The 14,215-nt window shown below is 37.1% G+C and overlaps 1 long non-coding RNA gene across 1 annotated transcript; it reads right to left on the bottom strand.

Annotated features, from left to right (window-relative positions):
• Positions 1-11,063: 11,063 nt before the first annotated feature.
• Positions 11,064-11,689, bottom strand: LOC109706030. Its single transcript, XR_002215018.1, has 2 exons — positions 11,550-11,689; positions 11,064-11,414 (listed from the first exon to the last, which is right to left on the bottom strand). It is a non-coding gene; the product is annotated as an uncharacterized LOC109706030 (long non-coding RNA).
• Between the last annotated feature and the right edge of the window lie 2,526 nt (positions 11,690-14,215).

Genomic DNA, 14,215 nt, shown 5'->3' with positions numbered 1-14,215 from the left:
CCATTCATTGTGCGTTTTCTTCTCATTAATGATTGCTTCCCAATCATTCTTGGTCATTTCGGCATTGCATCTTATGCAAAGCGGAAGAGTTCTTTTGCTATAGGCGATGCTTCCGACGGTCTTCTTGTCTGCAATTGCCTTCCTTTTGACATCCACCATATTGACCTGAGATGGAAATGGATTCTTGTCAATTTTCATATTTTTATTTTCTTGGTCGGCAAATATGAGCCGACCTTCATTTATTTCTTTTTGAATCTTCCTTTTAAAGGCAGTGCATTCATTCTTTCTATGGCTCCATGAATGGAAACATTTACAATATCTCTCCTTTTCAATTCCCCTCTAGGAGGTATAGTTTGACCCTCCTGTAGTTGAATTCGACCATCCTTTAACAACCAATCAAAGATTAAATCGGTCTTCGATACATCAAATGAATACGTATATGCCAAAACTCGTGCTTTTACCTTGCTTGATTTAGCAGGCTTTAACAAAGCACATTTATATGGCTGGCGGCTTTTTACCATTTCCGCCACATATATTTCGGCTTCATCAGCCGAATCCTCTGTTTCTTCATATGTATTCGGCACCTCATGAGCTGAAGATTCTTCAAGAAAAAGAGATATTTTTCTCTTTGCCTTTGTTCCAATCTTTGTTTCGGCTCCACCTAGGCTAATCCTCGCTGTTTCCTTTTCGGAATTGCTCATATTGAACAACCCAAACTCCCAAATCAAATACATTTGGAAAATATTTATCTTCGAAATGATCTTTTATCTTAAAGTGTAAACTGTTAAATGCCATCTTGGCAAATTCTGATTCCAGCATCCTTACAAAATAATGGCTCCTGGCCGTTTTGAATCGATTTAAGTATTCTTCAACCGATTCTCCTGTTCTCTGTTTAAATTGAGCAAGATGAGCTATCGACAATTCTTGTTCTGATCTATAAAATTGCTCGTGAAATTTTCATTCTAATTCGTCCCAATCTCGAACGGAATTAGCGGGTAGACTCGTGTACCAAATAAAAGCTGTCTTGGTTAACGAGGTATTAAATAATCTATGTTTTAAAAATAGATTCGCAGTAGCTTCTCGGCATTGGGCCGTAAACCGTGCAACATATTCGACCGTGTTTTCGGTCTCATCACCAGAAAATTTGTCAAACTTCAGCATTTTTCAATTTGCTGGATAAGGATGTTCTGCGTCTATATTCGCAGGGTAAGGTGATCTAAATACAGGCCGCATTGCCGGCCTTGCGCCAACTCCGAAAGTATTTCGGATGGCTTCTTCAATTTGTGCGTATATTTCATTATTGTTAGGGGTGGAACGAGCCGAGCTCGAGCGAGCTTACCTCGGCTCAAATTCGGCTTGAAATTAATTTCGAGCCTAAATTTAAGCTCAAGCTTGGATTGAAATTAATTCGAGCCGAGCTCGAGCGAGCCTAATTTCGAGTCGAGCGAGCTCGAGCCCTAAACGAGCCACTTGAAATTCTCAACATCATACGATCAATAGTTTAATTTGTATAGAACATTATCTATAATTTGATACAAAAATATGTCAAATAGTTCAAAGTACAAAATAATTATATGAAAAAAAATTATAAGTTGAATATCTAATTTTTTCCACCTCACATGTCTTTTCTTTCGCCTTCAATCTCCATATTATTCATTTTCATTTATGCAATCAAAAATAAATAAATTACATAGATAAATATTGGATTAAAACTATTCAATCATATATAACTAAAATTAAAACTTTTATATGAATAATAATTTTTTACTTTAAAATATTCTGTATATTTTCTCAAGCATACAATTAATAACAAGGTAGGCAACAGCAGGTATATGCTGTTACTTGGTAACTTGGAGGCTTCCGGCTTGGCCACTTAGGGTGAGAGATAGAAAAAAGAAAAGAGATAAACATATTAAAAATTTAGAGCTCTGTGAAAGAAAGAAAGAAAGAAAAATTGTATAAATTTTAGTGAAATTTTGCTCTTTTATTTATCTATTGGGTTTGTTTTTATGGGCCAACAATATTGGCCCAATTTTAACTAAACTTAGATTATTCACTCAACCTATATGTAATAAAATATAATATATTTTATAATTTTTTAATATATATATATTATATATAAGAGAAGAGAGAGAGAGAGAGAGACGAGAGAGAGAGAAGAGGGAGAGGAGAGAGAGAGAGCTAGTGTAGAACTACTATGCTATCGAAATATAGAGGATTTGATGTCTTCGAATTTTTGACCCTTTGATTAAGAATTGTATTGTTGGGATGATTGCGGTCCCCTCTAGGATTAAATAATATCCCTAGGATTGAGTTGGTCCCTACAAAATAATAATAGTATAATCAAAGATAAAAAATGATTAAGGGGTTGATCTAAGAATCAAAAAATCGAAAGCACCAGATCCTCTATACTTTGGTAGCATAGTGCTCTACTATATAATATATATATATTATATATATAATATATATAATACTATATTCGAGCTTTTCGAGCTTTTCGAGCCTAATTCGAACGAGTCGAGTAATACTCAAACTCGGCTTGAAATGAATTTCGAGCTTTTTTTTTTGTTCAAGCTCGGCTCATTTAATTTCGAGTCGAGCTCGAGCGAGCCAAATATCGAGTCGAACGCGAGTCGAACGCGAGCCGGCTCGCTCATTTGCCAGCCCTAATTATTGTTCCCTTGGAAGGGGACTTGTGCTTCTGCTACATTTGGTCCTCGTGGTAGCCCGAAATTCTGTACAACGGGGTTAACTCCTTATATATTCGGAGCCTGCCCCCCAGCTCTAGCCCCTATATTTTGGGGCTGATATGCTGCTACTGGCGGAGGAGGTAGTAATCCCTATGCTATTTCTGGTTGCTGACTAGCATTAGCAATAGCCGGTCTGTAAGTCGCCTGAAATGGTGCCATTTGATATTGGGGCTGACCATTTGCCGGTGTTACAGGATTTTGTAATACCGGTCTCATTACAGGCCCTTGTAAATCTGTCACAGGTTGCTCGTTACGAGTCAATAATTGTCCTATTCGAGCAATATTCTCGTTGGAGGTCGTGATTGCGGCCAGTACTGCATCTAACCGAGCAGTACTTATATGACTATTTTGGTCCAATACTTGTAGGACCCGTGTCATTTGTCCAAGCGCTTGAGCCAAACTAGGCTCCTGTTGGTCAAATTGACCACTAGTCTCACCCTCGACAGGCAAAACTGCTTGGCGTTCGCCGGCATTATCCAAATTTTTGGGTTGTTCGCTCTCTGAATTTCTAGGGACAACCCTATTGCACAAATTCATGGCATTATCATCAGCCATAATTTTAATAAAAATGTAAATTTACCTCAACTGGTGTCCCACCGGGCGTGCCAAAAATTGTTAGGAGCTGAATTCCCTGACCCTTGACCCGGTCAAGGATTTTCCTCGGGGAACGTGTAGGGATGAGAAACGGCTACGAATAATGACCCTCGAAGTTTCCGCCCTTCGACTCGATCAAGCGATTCGGCTGATGAGGGATCGGATCAGCCGAGTTCGAAAACCTTCAATACAGAACCGGTTTGGCTGAATGAGCTGAATGTACAGAAAATAAAAACTGTTGGGTCGGCTGATGAGCCGAATATCTTTATATATTAAAATCAACTTGTGAAAAAATACAAAGGGTTCAGTGTGCCTGAGGGCATACAAACTCGGTTGCTCTAACTTAATTCTACTCCTAAAGAAAAGAAGTAAGGGTAGGAAAATGAAGGATTACAGGTAAACTACTCCTAGAAAATGCGAGGAAATCGCAGGAAAATAAATATGGTCTTCTGTTCTCGGGGAAAAGACCTCTTTTCAGGGCGTTATTTGCCTATTTATAGTTCGCCTATGTTGATCAGTTATTTATCATCCATGATCGGCTACTCTCCCTATTTTTTCGGTCCACTTTCAGCCGATCGGAACCGCTTGTAACCGCTTGCGGTTACTGTAACTCCCCTCAGTTATATGCGGTGGTGGTTCATGTTTCTTCCGATGCTCCCGATACGTATTAAAATTCCTACCGTTAAGAAACAGGGTTGATCGGAGTACCGGTGTACCACTTAGCGCCGCCTTACTGGCCCAACAATTGCTCGACCCAACCCAATCCTCATGCACATAGTCCACTATGTTCATCTCATATTTTCCTACAAATACCATGAAAGCATGCAAAGAATGGAAATAGCAACACAACTACTCTACAATGCATGAATTCTATACATCTATATATATATGGCCAATGAAGCAACATAGACATAAAAGAAAATCCGATTGTTTCGAATAGCACTCCCCACCTCTTAATAAAACCAACTATTGCAAGAATACACCTAACTAACTCATGATTCAAGCAATAGATGAGTGTAACAACACCTAGGGTTACCGACCGTCCCTATAGCAAGTGGAAAAGGCTTGGTGGTTGGTACCCGAGGTCCCAAGTTCGAATCCTAGTTGATTCACATTTTCAGCTAAGTTTATTTCTAAATAAAATAAACGAAGCGGGTAGCGTGCTACCTATCTCTCAAAAAAAAAAAAAACAACACCTAGGGTTCCATCTAGCTCAATTCTAAGGGATTCAAACCAAACCCTAGCTATAAACCATTAAAACCCATGAAGCTTACCTTGACCCAACCTCCTTCACAAGCCAAGAAAGAAGAAGAAGAAGCTTCACCTCCAAGCACTTCTCTTTACCAACTCCTCCTCTTGGTACAAACCCTAGGGGAGAGAGAGAGAGAGAGACTTAGAGAGAGAGAGAGAATGTTTTCTTTTTGTTGGTTCAAGTGAGGGAAATGAGAGGGATGAGTGGAAGACCCCACTTATATACAATCCTATTGCACACAATTGCACCTAGCACCTTACACAATACACACAGCCCAACTAGGGCTATTTTGTGTTTGGGGTCCGGACCCTACACAGGGTCCAGACCCCGAGAGCATTTCCACTGCGAAACTTTCTGAAAATTTCCCACAATGCTCTCTAAGGTCCATCATACCCTTATGAGCCATTCCTATCATTTGAAATGCTCAATGGACCTTTCCGAAGCGTCCGATACCACACTTTGGTCAATTTCGACCGAAGTTCGGTTTACGCGTCGAGGATTCATTACCTTATAACAGTAAAGTGTTCGAGTATCGTAAGTAGTTAGTATCGCTCTTTTCTTATCTTTAAACCTCTCTAATTCATTTCTTTTGCTTTTATTTTATTACAATAAAATATAGGATAAATTACGGTATAATTTATTTTAGGATAAAAAATATATATAAATTCAAAATCAAGCATGATCACTAACTTTAGAGTTAGTAGTCAATCCATAAGTAACATATTATAATAAAATAATTTATAGTCAAGAGTTCTACAGGGTAAATTGCGCTGCTACCTCTTGAACTTTTGATGAGTTTTACTTAACCACCCAAACTCCTAAAATGGGCATCTAACACCCTAAACTCTAATATTTCATTCATGTTATCCCTGCCGTCAGTTTTCCGTCATGTTACGGAAGGGGTAACATGAATGAAATATTAAAGTTTAGGGTGTTAGATATCCATTTTAGGAGTTCGAGGGATAAAGTGAAACTTCGCCAAAAGTTCAGGGGGTAATAATGCAATTTACCCTAAATATATGTAGAAGTCTCTCTAGAGCGTGGTTAAAAATCTTTTATTCTTTTTAATATATTAGAAACTTGTTGGTAACTTCCCTTCTCATTTTCTACAATAAGTTTCTCTTGGATCGACTCTCGGAGTTCTAAATCTTCATGTTCTTCTAAAATCGATCTGAATTTTCTTAGAGATCTCACTACAAGAAGAACGTGTTTTGGCGGCGACTTTTTTGTGGCGACAAGTAATGTCGCCACCTATGTAGAAGATATGGTGGCGACAAATAAATGTCGCCGCCAATACGTAAAGAATGGTGGCGACAAGTAAATGTCGCCGCCAATACGTAAACAATGGTGGCGACAAGTAAATGTCGCCGCCAATACGTAAACAATGGTGGCGACAAGTAAATGTCGCCGCCAATGCGTAAACAATGGTGGCNCACCATGTCGCCACTAATTCTCTAATTTTTCGCGGCGACACTATGTCGCCGCTATTATCTAACTTTTAGCGGCGACATTTTGTCGCCACCAAATAGTTTTACCGACGGGGTTTTAGGCGGCGGCATGCGGCGATCAATTGTCGCCGCCAAAACGTTTTTCGTGGCGACAATTTGGCCTTTGGTGGCGACATTTGTCGCCACTAAATCTTGTACCTGTAGTAGTGTCTCTTCCACAGATATTTAATATTCCTGTAAGTACTAAATCACCACCAATTATACCTCTTCCTATTACTCCAAATGGAGTGCTGGTGCGTGGATACATGTGAAGGCCGAGAATTCGGTGGAGGCTTGGTGAACTCGAAGCAGAGTCGTGATGCGGAGGTGTTGAAGGATTACAATCGATCGGTTCCAATAAAGAATGTCTAATACGAGCGCAAAGTAAAACTAAGTTATAGATTTTATTAATTCACCTTATACTCAAGATTTTCTTAATAGATTTTCTCATATGATTGGTCCAATGGATTTTTACTCCTAATTAAATTTTTTTTCATGTTAAATACTCGGTGTGCTATTTTGGATTTCTGCACTTATTTTTGATTTGTCGAATTTATCGTGTTTTACTAGTCTCACCTATTCACCCTCCCTCTAAATAAATAATCTAATATATTAATTAGGGTAATCTTTTAGGCTAAATGACACTCTTAGTTCTCAAACTATGAGACGTAGGACACTTCAATTTTCACAACACCGCTATGTACATCAGAATATTGAGGTTATATATATGGGGTACAAATTTTATTTAGCCAATATTATTCTTTGTGAGAGATAAAAATCACAAAAACAAAATTTTAAAAATTTCTCTTCTCAGTAAATTGTGTCACATATATAGGTAGATTAGTCAAAATTAAGCAAACAATGTAAAGATAAAGAAAATTGATTCGGTTTAGATAAAATGCTTTTTTCTTTTCCCGTTTTCATAAAGCAAGTTGAGGTGGCGAATTTGAGATCAATTTTGAGTGGAGAATTTTTCGGTTGGGTTAGTGAAAGCAAGAATAATGCCAAAGTGGGCTATGTCGATAAACATCACTTCTTTTTAGTAACCTAGGAATAGTCACCAATTAATACATATAAGATTTAGAGTTAATTACATATCATTTAGCTTCATGTAAATATATCAAATAGCAAATATATCCCTACAAAGTTTTATTTTTATTTTTATTCCTACAAAAGTCCTAATATTTTTAAATATATCTCTGCTGTTAGAATCCATTAGAAAAATATAGTTAACATAAGTAAAGCATTTAACTCTGGTTAGTGGATAAGTTAAATTTACTTTTTTATCTCTCTTATATTATTGGATAAAATATTTTTTGGAATAATATTTCTGCATAATTTTAACAGTTTGGGCTTTTCGAAGGACATATTTGTAATGACAAAAATATCATTTTATTTTTTTTTTGTTAAAAAATAAACAATACTCTAACAGTAACTAATCAGTGAACCTTTGTAAAAATAAATATAAAAAATTAAATTTCATAAGAATATATTTGCTATTCGATATCTTTACAGAGAGCTAAGGAATTGACATACTTAAGATACGGACGTGCAAGATTTAATTTAACGATATACACTACTGGTTACAAATTTTCATATGTTTATTTTTTTTTAACTCAGCTCTTAATCATCAAAATTGCCATTAACTAACATAAGCTGTCCGTTCGGCACCAAATTTTGACACATAATAATTTGCTTTTTTATATTTAACTTTGTTTTCACAGAACTTAATTAAAATAAATAATAAAAATAGAAAATCTAATTACAAACATTAAAAGATTTGAAATTGTAATTAAAAACAGGTAAAAGATGGAATCAGTGCAATTAAGCCCTGAGGCCTATAATCCATCCTATCACTTCGAACGTGATTAACGGGAGCATGCAACAATACTTAATTTATTTGGTTCATACAGTAGTATAGTGTTAAATAAAATAATAGAATTATAAAATTACCAACCTCTGCCGTGTGCTTCACCGACCTGCACTTTCTGAAATTTCACATATATTAATATTTAATCTCTCATCATCTAAAAAAAAAAAAAGGAAAAAAAAAAAGGAGAAGATTATATCATTCTGATTGAAGCTCTGATAAGAGAAAAATTGGATCAAAACTAAAAAAGGTGTTCGACAAGGCGACCCTCTGTCTTCTTATCTTTTCATCCTGGTAGTTGAGTGCCTGGCCAGGATGATAGGTAGGGCTGAGGAGTCGAACCTATGCGTGGGTCTTGGACCAAACTCAGATTGATCTGTCTCGCTTTTATAGTATGGGCGATACCTTTTTCTTTTGTGAGGCGCGGAAACATTACATGCATAATCTCAAATTTGTGTGGGATCTTTTTGAGTAGGCGTCAAGAATCAAGGTAAATAAAGATAAGTTGGAAGTTTTCTACATGGGGCGAAAGAGAGGTAAAGATAGTAGAATTGCAGATATCTTGCAGTGCAAAGCTGGCAAACTGCCGACAAGGTACCTTGGGCTTCCATTATCTTGCAGGGCTCTTAAGAAAGATGATTGGTTTGGGGTTATTAATAATTTCCAAAGGAGGATAGATGGGTGGCAGGCCAAACTCCTCTCTAGAGGGAGGAGACTTATGCCGGTAAACTCAGTCCTAGCTAACCTACCGACACACTTCTTCTCTATTTTCAAAGCCCCGAAATGGGTCATAAAACGAATGGAGGCGAAGCGGAGGGACTTCTTCTAGAAGGGGAGAGCAACCTACTCAAACGGCGGTTATATGGTTGCGTCGAAAAACGTGCATAGGAGTAAGAAGGAAGGCAGCCTCGGGGTTAAAGACTTGGCCATTATGAACGATGTTCTGCTCACTAAGTGGTGGTGGCGGTTTTTCACTGAGGGCAACCTATAATGGATTAAATTGATAAACAACCTATACTACAATAGAAGGCGGCCGCTTTTGGAGGGTTCGACTTTTCGACCGGCTTCACAGTGGTAGAAGAACGTGGTAAAGCTGAAGCCGATTTATCTGTACGGAGTGACCTATGGGTTAGGAGATGGTTCTCTCATCGATTTTTGGTCAAATAGATGGTGTGGCGATACGCCCCTAAAGTTGCAAAATCCTGATATCTTCTCTAATGTTCACCTTAAAGAGGTGCGTGTTGCCAATTGCTTCTCCGCATTGGGTTGGAGGTGGAGAAAGATTTTGAGAGGGGCGAGAAGGAACTCAAATTATAGCGAGTTGGATATTAGGGCGCTGAAGGACACCCGCCGGCATTTGTCAGTTGAAAATCGACCTGATGATATTCGTTGGAGATGGAACCTAGACAATAAATTCACTGTCAAGTCCGTGTATTCTCTAATCAGTAGTGGAGGGGTCACGGACGCTGTTACGCCAGTCATTTGGAGAATGCACATTCCGATCAAAGTTAAAATCTTCCTCTGGCTTGTCAGTAAAAAGAGGTTGCCTATTGTGGTAACCTTTTCGAAAGGGGGTTTGTCGGGCAACCTCAGCTGTGTGATGTGCGGTGCTGAGCCCGAGACGGTGGACCACCTGATAGTGTGGTGTGTCGTTAGCAAATTTCTTTTTTTCTCGCTTTTCGGGGAATCCCAGCTATTCCCCATTTTTTAGGACATCTCCTTCATCTGGGGAAGGCTGCTGGATTGGCGTCCGCAATCTGATGCTGCAAACGCTCAGATTCTGGTGGCGGCAACTTGGTGGATGCTCTGGCTTGAAAGAAATAACACTATCTTTAGAAATCAACCGACCGATGTAATCCAAATTTCCCACCGCATTGGAGTGTTGGCAAAAGAGTGGGCTGAGCTCAGTCGAGCTGGGTGACGTTTTACTTGTTGGACTGTATCGTTGTTTTGTCACTTGTGGTCGTGTGTCTTTTTCTTTTTCTTTTTTCCCTTTTGCTTCCCTTTCTTTTTTTGTTATTCGCGCCTTTTTGAGGCCTAAACTGCCTCATCCTTTGTAGCTAATTTGATTTGCTGAAAGAATGAAGCAGGTAGCGTGCTACCTTCCTCTCAAAAAAAAAGAAGAAAAAGAAAGTCTATATCTATACTTCTATTCATTGTTCCTTATAACTTTGCCACATGGCAATTTCTCCTTCATTTTTTGCCTTTTTTTTCCCCTTTCCACTCCTTGGTGCTTTGTCTTCCCACATCCCATCTCTATCCGATGTTTCGTTTTCTTACTCGCTCACTTTCTAATTAATGCATTCACATGATCTTAGTCATCTGAACAAATCACTTTCACAAAAAAAAATAGTAAAATAAGATCTCTTCTTACTATTTTTTCTTATACTATTTATATTTATTGATGACTCAATGCAACTCAAAAAATTTTAAAATTATTATTTTATCAATCTTTTGTCTTTTTTACGGTACTAGTCCACCGCAATGCGTGGATAACTTCACTATTTCACATATATTGAGCTCTGATAGAGTGATTAAAACAACAACGCCATGCGACAATTGTTATATAGGAGAAGATTACATCATTGTTCTCTAGTTTTTTGCTTTTTTTTCCATTTTAATCAACAAGCTCTTATTTCTTTCCATCAAGTTTCTAACTTTTATTATTTATTTAATTACATTTCGGTTTTCTAACTTTTAAAATTATCAAGAATTCACATACAAATAGTTCCATATCGAATTATTACAAGAAAAAAAGTAAATGAGTTGATATATACTAGTAAATTCAGACTTACTTAATAGGCTTAAAATGTTTTAGATGGCATATGTTGTCCGACCATCCTAGACAACTCAGGATATGACAATTCGATACACTCATCAGAAAGTATAGGCCTAAAAGACGCAGATTGGTTGAACACGATATGACGATTTGATGCACCCAAAATTTATTAGATTTAAGAGACATGAATTAGACAAAAGGACTCTGAGATTATGGTGTCTACAACGAAATCAATCATTCACCATTTCTTAACAAAATTATGCACCACTACAAAGAGGTGAATAATGCGTCACACAAGTACCTTGATAAAAACAGAAACTAGCGAGAGAAAGAAAGAGATGATACCCCAGCATCTGTTGAAAAAACATCCTGCTTTTCTGCTCAAACTCTTTTAACTCAAAATCTGTCACCAAACAATTTAGTTAATCAGCAAAACTGACACAGTAAAACTCTCTATGCTAAACCACTATAGCAAAGTGGAACATTCACAACAACGACATTCGAGATTTTAAGCTCTAATAGAGCGATAGAAGCAAGTGCGCAAATAGGCAACTGGAAACTTGAGGGAGTAAACAACTAATAAGAGCTCTCGGCTTAAGCAGCAGCCCCGGCACCACCCTTGCCCTTCTTCCTCTGAATCTTCTTCATGTAGAACTCCAACTCTTTCCCTTCCAATATATATCTGGTAGAGAACAATCAAACGCAAGTTCATAAAATCAACTCACTGTACACTGATTCTAGCAGGCACTTCACCAAAATAGAAAAAAATAACAATGAAAAGCAAAACAAATATCAGGCTGAAATGCAGATAACCCACTCGGATATCTTGGGATTTCCATCCGTTCAACCCACTCGGATATCTTGGGATTTCCATCCGTTCCTCTTGATAATGAAAACATGTAGATAACTACGTGATGTCTACTTCTGTTAAAGTGTTAGAACTTTACCTTCTAGTAGGAGGGTAAAGTGCGTGATTTTCTAAACAATTAAAGTGTAGTTTTGATTTTATATATATATATATATATATAGAGAGAGAGAGAGAGAGAGAGAGAGAGAGAGAGAGAGCTAGGCTGGTATACTATCGGTAGCATAGAGGCCTCCGTGCTACCAAATTATTTTCAATGATGCGGCTTTCAAAACGACGATCGGCTCCGTTAGACTTGATCTACACTATTAAAAGTATTTGGAAACTAAATTTCATAATTTTCGACATCATTTGGCTAGTGATCAAAAGGTTCCAAAATTAACAATTTTAATGGTAGATATGATGCGTTTTTAAGTTAAACAGTGTAGAAGTATCCAAATTAGATGAAAATTTAATAGAAAATTCTACTTAACATCAATAGCAAGACCAATACTTCCGATTTGAAATTTGAATTCTTTATCACTGTTTTTTATGAGATTTTCATTTTCAACTGTTCATTTTTAGACTACTCGTTTGATAGGTAAATGATGCCGAAAAATTATGAAATTTAGTTTTCAAATATTTTTAATAATGTAGATCAAGTCTAACGGAGCCGATCGTCGATTTAGAAGCCACATCATTGAAAACAACTTGGTAGCACGGAGGCTTCCGTGCTACCGAAGTAGTATACCAGCCTACGCTCTATAATATACTAGATGAGAGAGAGTTGGACTGGGCTACTATTAGTAGGCAAAATCACCATTATTGCTAAAATCAGTTTTTTACCTTTGGATCAACTCTTTTTAATTATTTCTAACAATTGGATTAAAACTATAAACAGTGGGGACCACGTCCAACCCTAGGGGACCAGTCAATCTAACTGCACAATAATCAATCTTGACCTACAATTTTTTATCCAAGGGTTAAAAACTTGATAGCAAAAAGAACGTGTTTACTATTAATAGTATTCCAGCCAATCCTATTATATATATATATTATAGTATATATATATATATAGTAATGAACTGTGCTATTAGGAGCGAGCTCTATGCTCCTAAGTTCTTAACCGCTCATCAAATTTGGATGGTGGTTAGGGTGAATGGGAGAAAGTTTGGCAGAGAATTTAAAGAGAGAGAATGGAATCTTAATTTCTCTCGATCCTCTTACCTTCCCTTCACTCTAACACCCCATCAAATTTGATGGAAAGTTAAGAACTTATGAGCACAACAGAACTGCTGTGCTCCTAATAGCACAAAGCCGCTACTATATATATTATATATAATATATATAATAGAGAGAGAGGAGAGAGAGAGAGAAGAGAGAGAGGAGAGAGAGAGAGAGAGAGAGAGAGAGAGTTGAGCTGGAATGCTATCGATAGCAAACGGGCTCCGTTGCAATCCATTTGTTTTCGATGATGGAGCCTTCAAATCAACGATCGGCACCGTTGAACATGATCTATATCACTTGAAGTATCTAGAAATCAAATTTTAAATATTTTCGACATCATTGACGTAATGATCAAAGGGTTTCAAAATTTGTAATATTAATGGTCGATATGATGACCGACTGTCCCTAGAGCAAGTGGCAAAGGGCTTGGTGGTTAGTACCCGAGACCCAAGTTCGAATCCTAGTTGATTCACATTTACAGCTAAGTTTATTTCTAAATAAAATAAACGAAGCGGGTAGCGTGCTACCTATCTCTCAAAAAAAAAAAAAATTGTCGATATGATGCATTTTCTCGTTTAACGGTGTAAAACTATCCAAATCAATTGAATTTTGGTTAGAAAATTTTTTAAACTATTTAGAACAAGATCTATACTCTCGATCTTGATTACAAAATTTCTATCATCACTTTTTAGAGGATATTTACTCTAAGCCGTTCATTTTTACGCCCGCTTGATGAACAAGAAAAAATATCGAAAAAGCATGAAATTTGATATCTAGATACTTCAAGTGGAATAGATCATTTTCAACGGTACTGATCGTCGATTTGGAGACTCCATCATCAAAAACAAATGGGTGGCAACGGAGCCCGTTTGCTACTGATAGTATTCCAGCTCAACTCTCTATATATATATAGAATTAGGCTAATATACTATCTATGGTACCAGAGCTCCAGTACTATAGTCTTGTTTTCGATTTTTGGGTATTCAAAGTATTTGGAAACTAAATTTTATAAATTTTCAGCATCATTTACCTATCAAACGAGTAGTCTAAAAATGAACGGCTGAAAACAAAAATCTCCTAAAAATGATGATAAAAGACTTGAATTTAAGATCAGAGATACTGATCTTACTCTAAATAGTGAAAAGAGTTTTCTATAAAAATTTTATCAGATTTGGATTGTTTTATATCGTTAAATTCAAAAACGCATCATATCTACCATTAAAATTGTCAATTTTGAGACCTTTTCATCATTAGCCAAATAATGTCGAAAAATTTTGAAATTTAGTTTTCAAATACTTTTAATAGTGAAGATCAAGCCTAATAGAGCCGATCATCGATTTGGAAGCCGCATAATTGAAAACAACTTGGTAGCACGGAGGTCTCCGTGCTACCGATAGTATACCAGCCTAGCT

Source organism: Ananas comosus, unplaced genomic scaffold (genome assembly GCF_001540865.1).
Source record: "Ananas comosus cultivar F153 unplaced genomic scaffold, ASM154086v1, whole genome shotgun sequence".
Classification (NCBI taxonomy): Eukaryota; Viridiplantae; Streptophyta; class Magnoliopsida; order Poales; family Bromeliaceae; genus Ananas; species Ananas comosus.
This window is presented reverse-complemented; position numbering and strand designations above follow the sequence as displayed.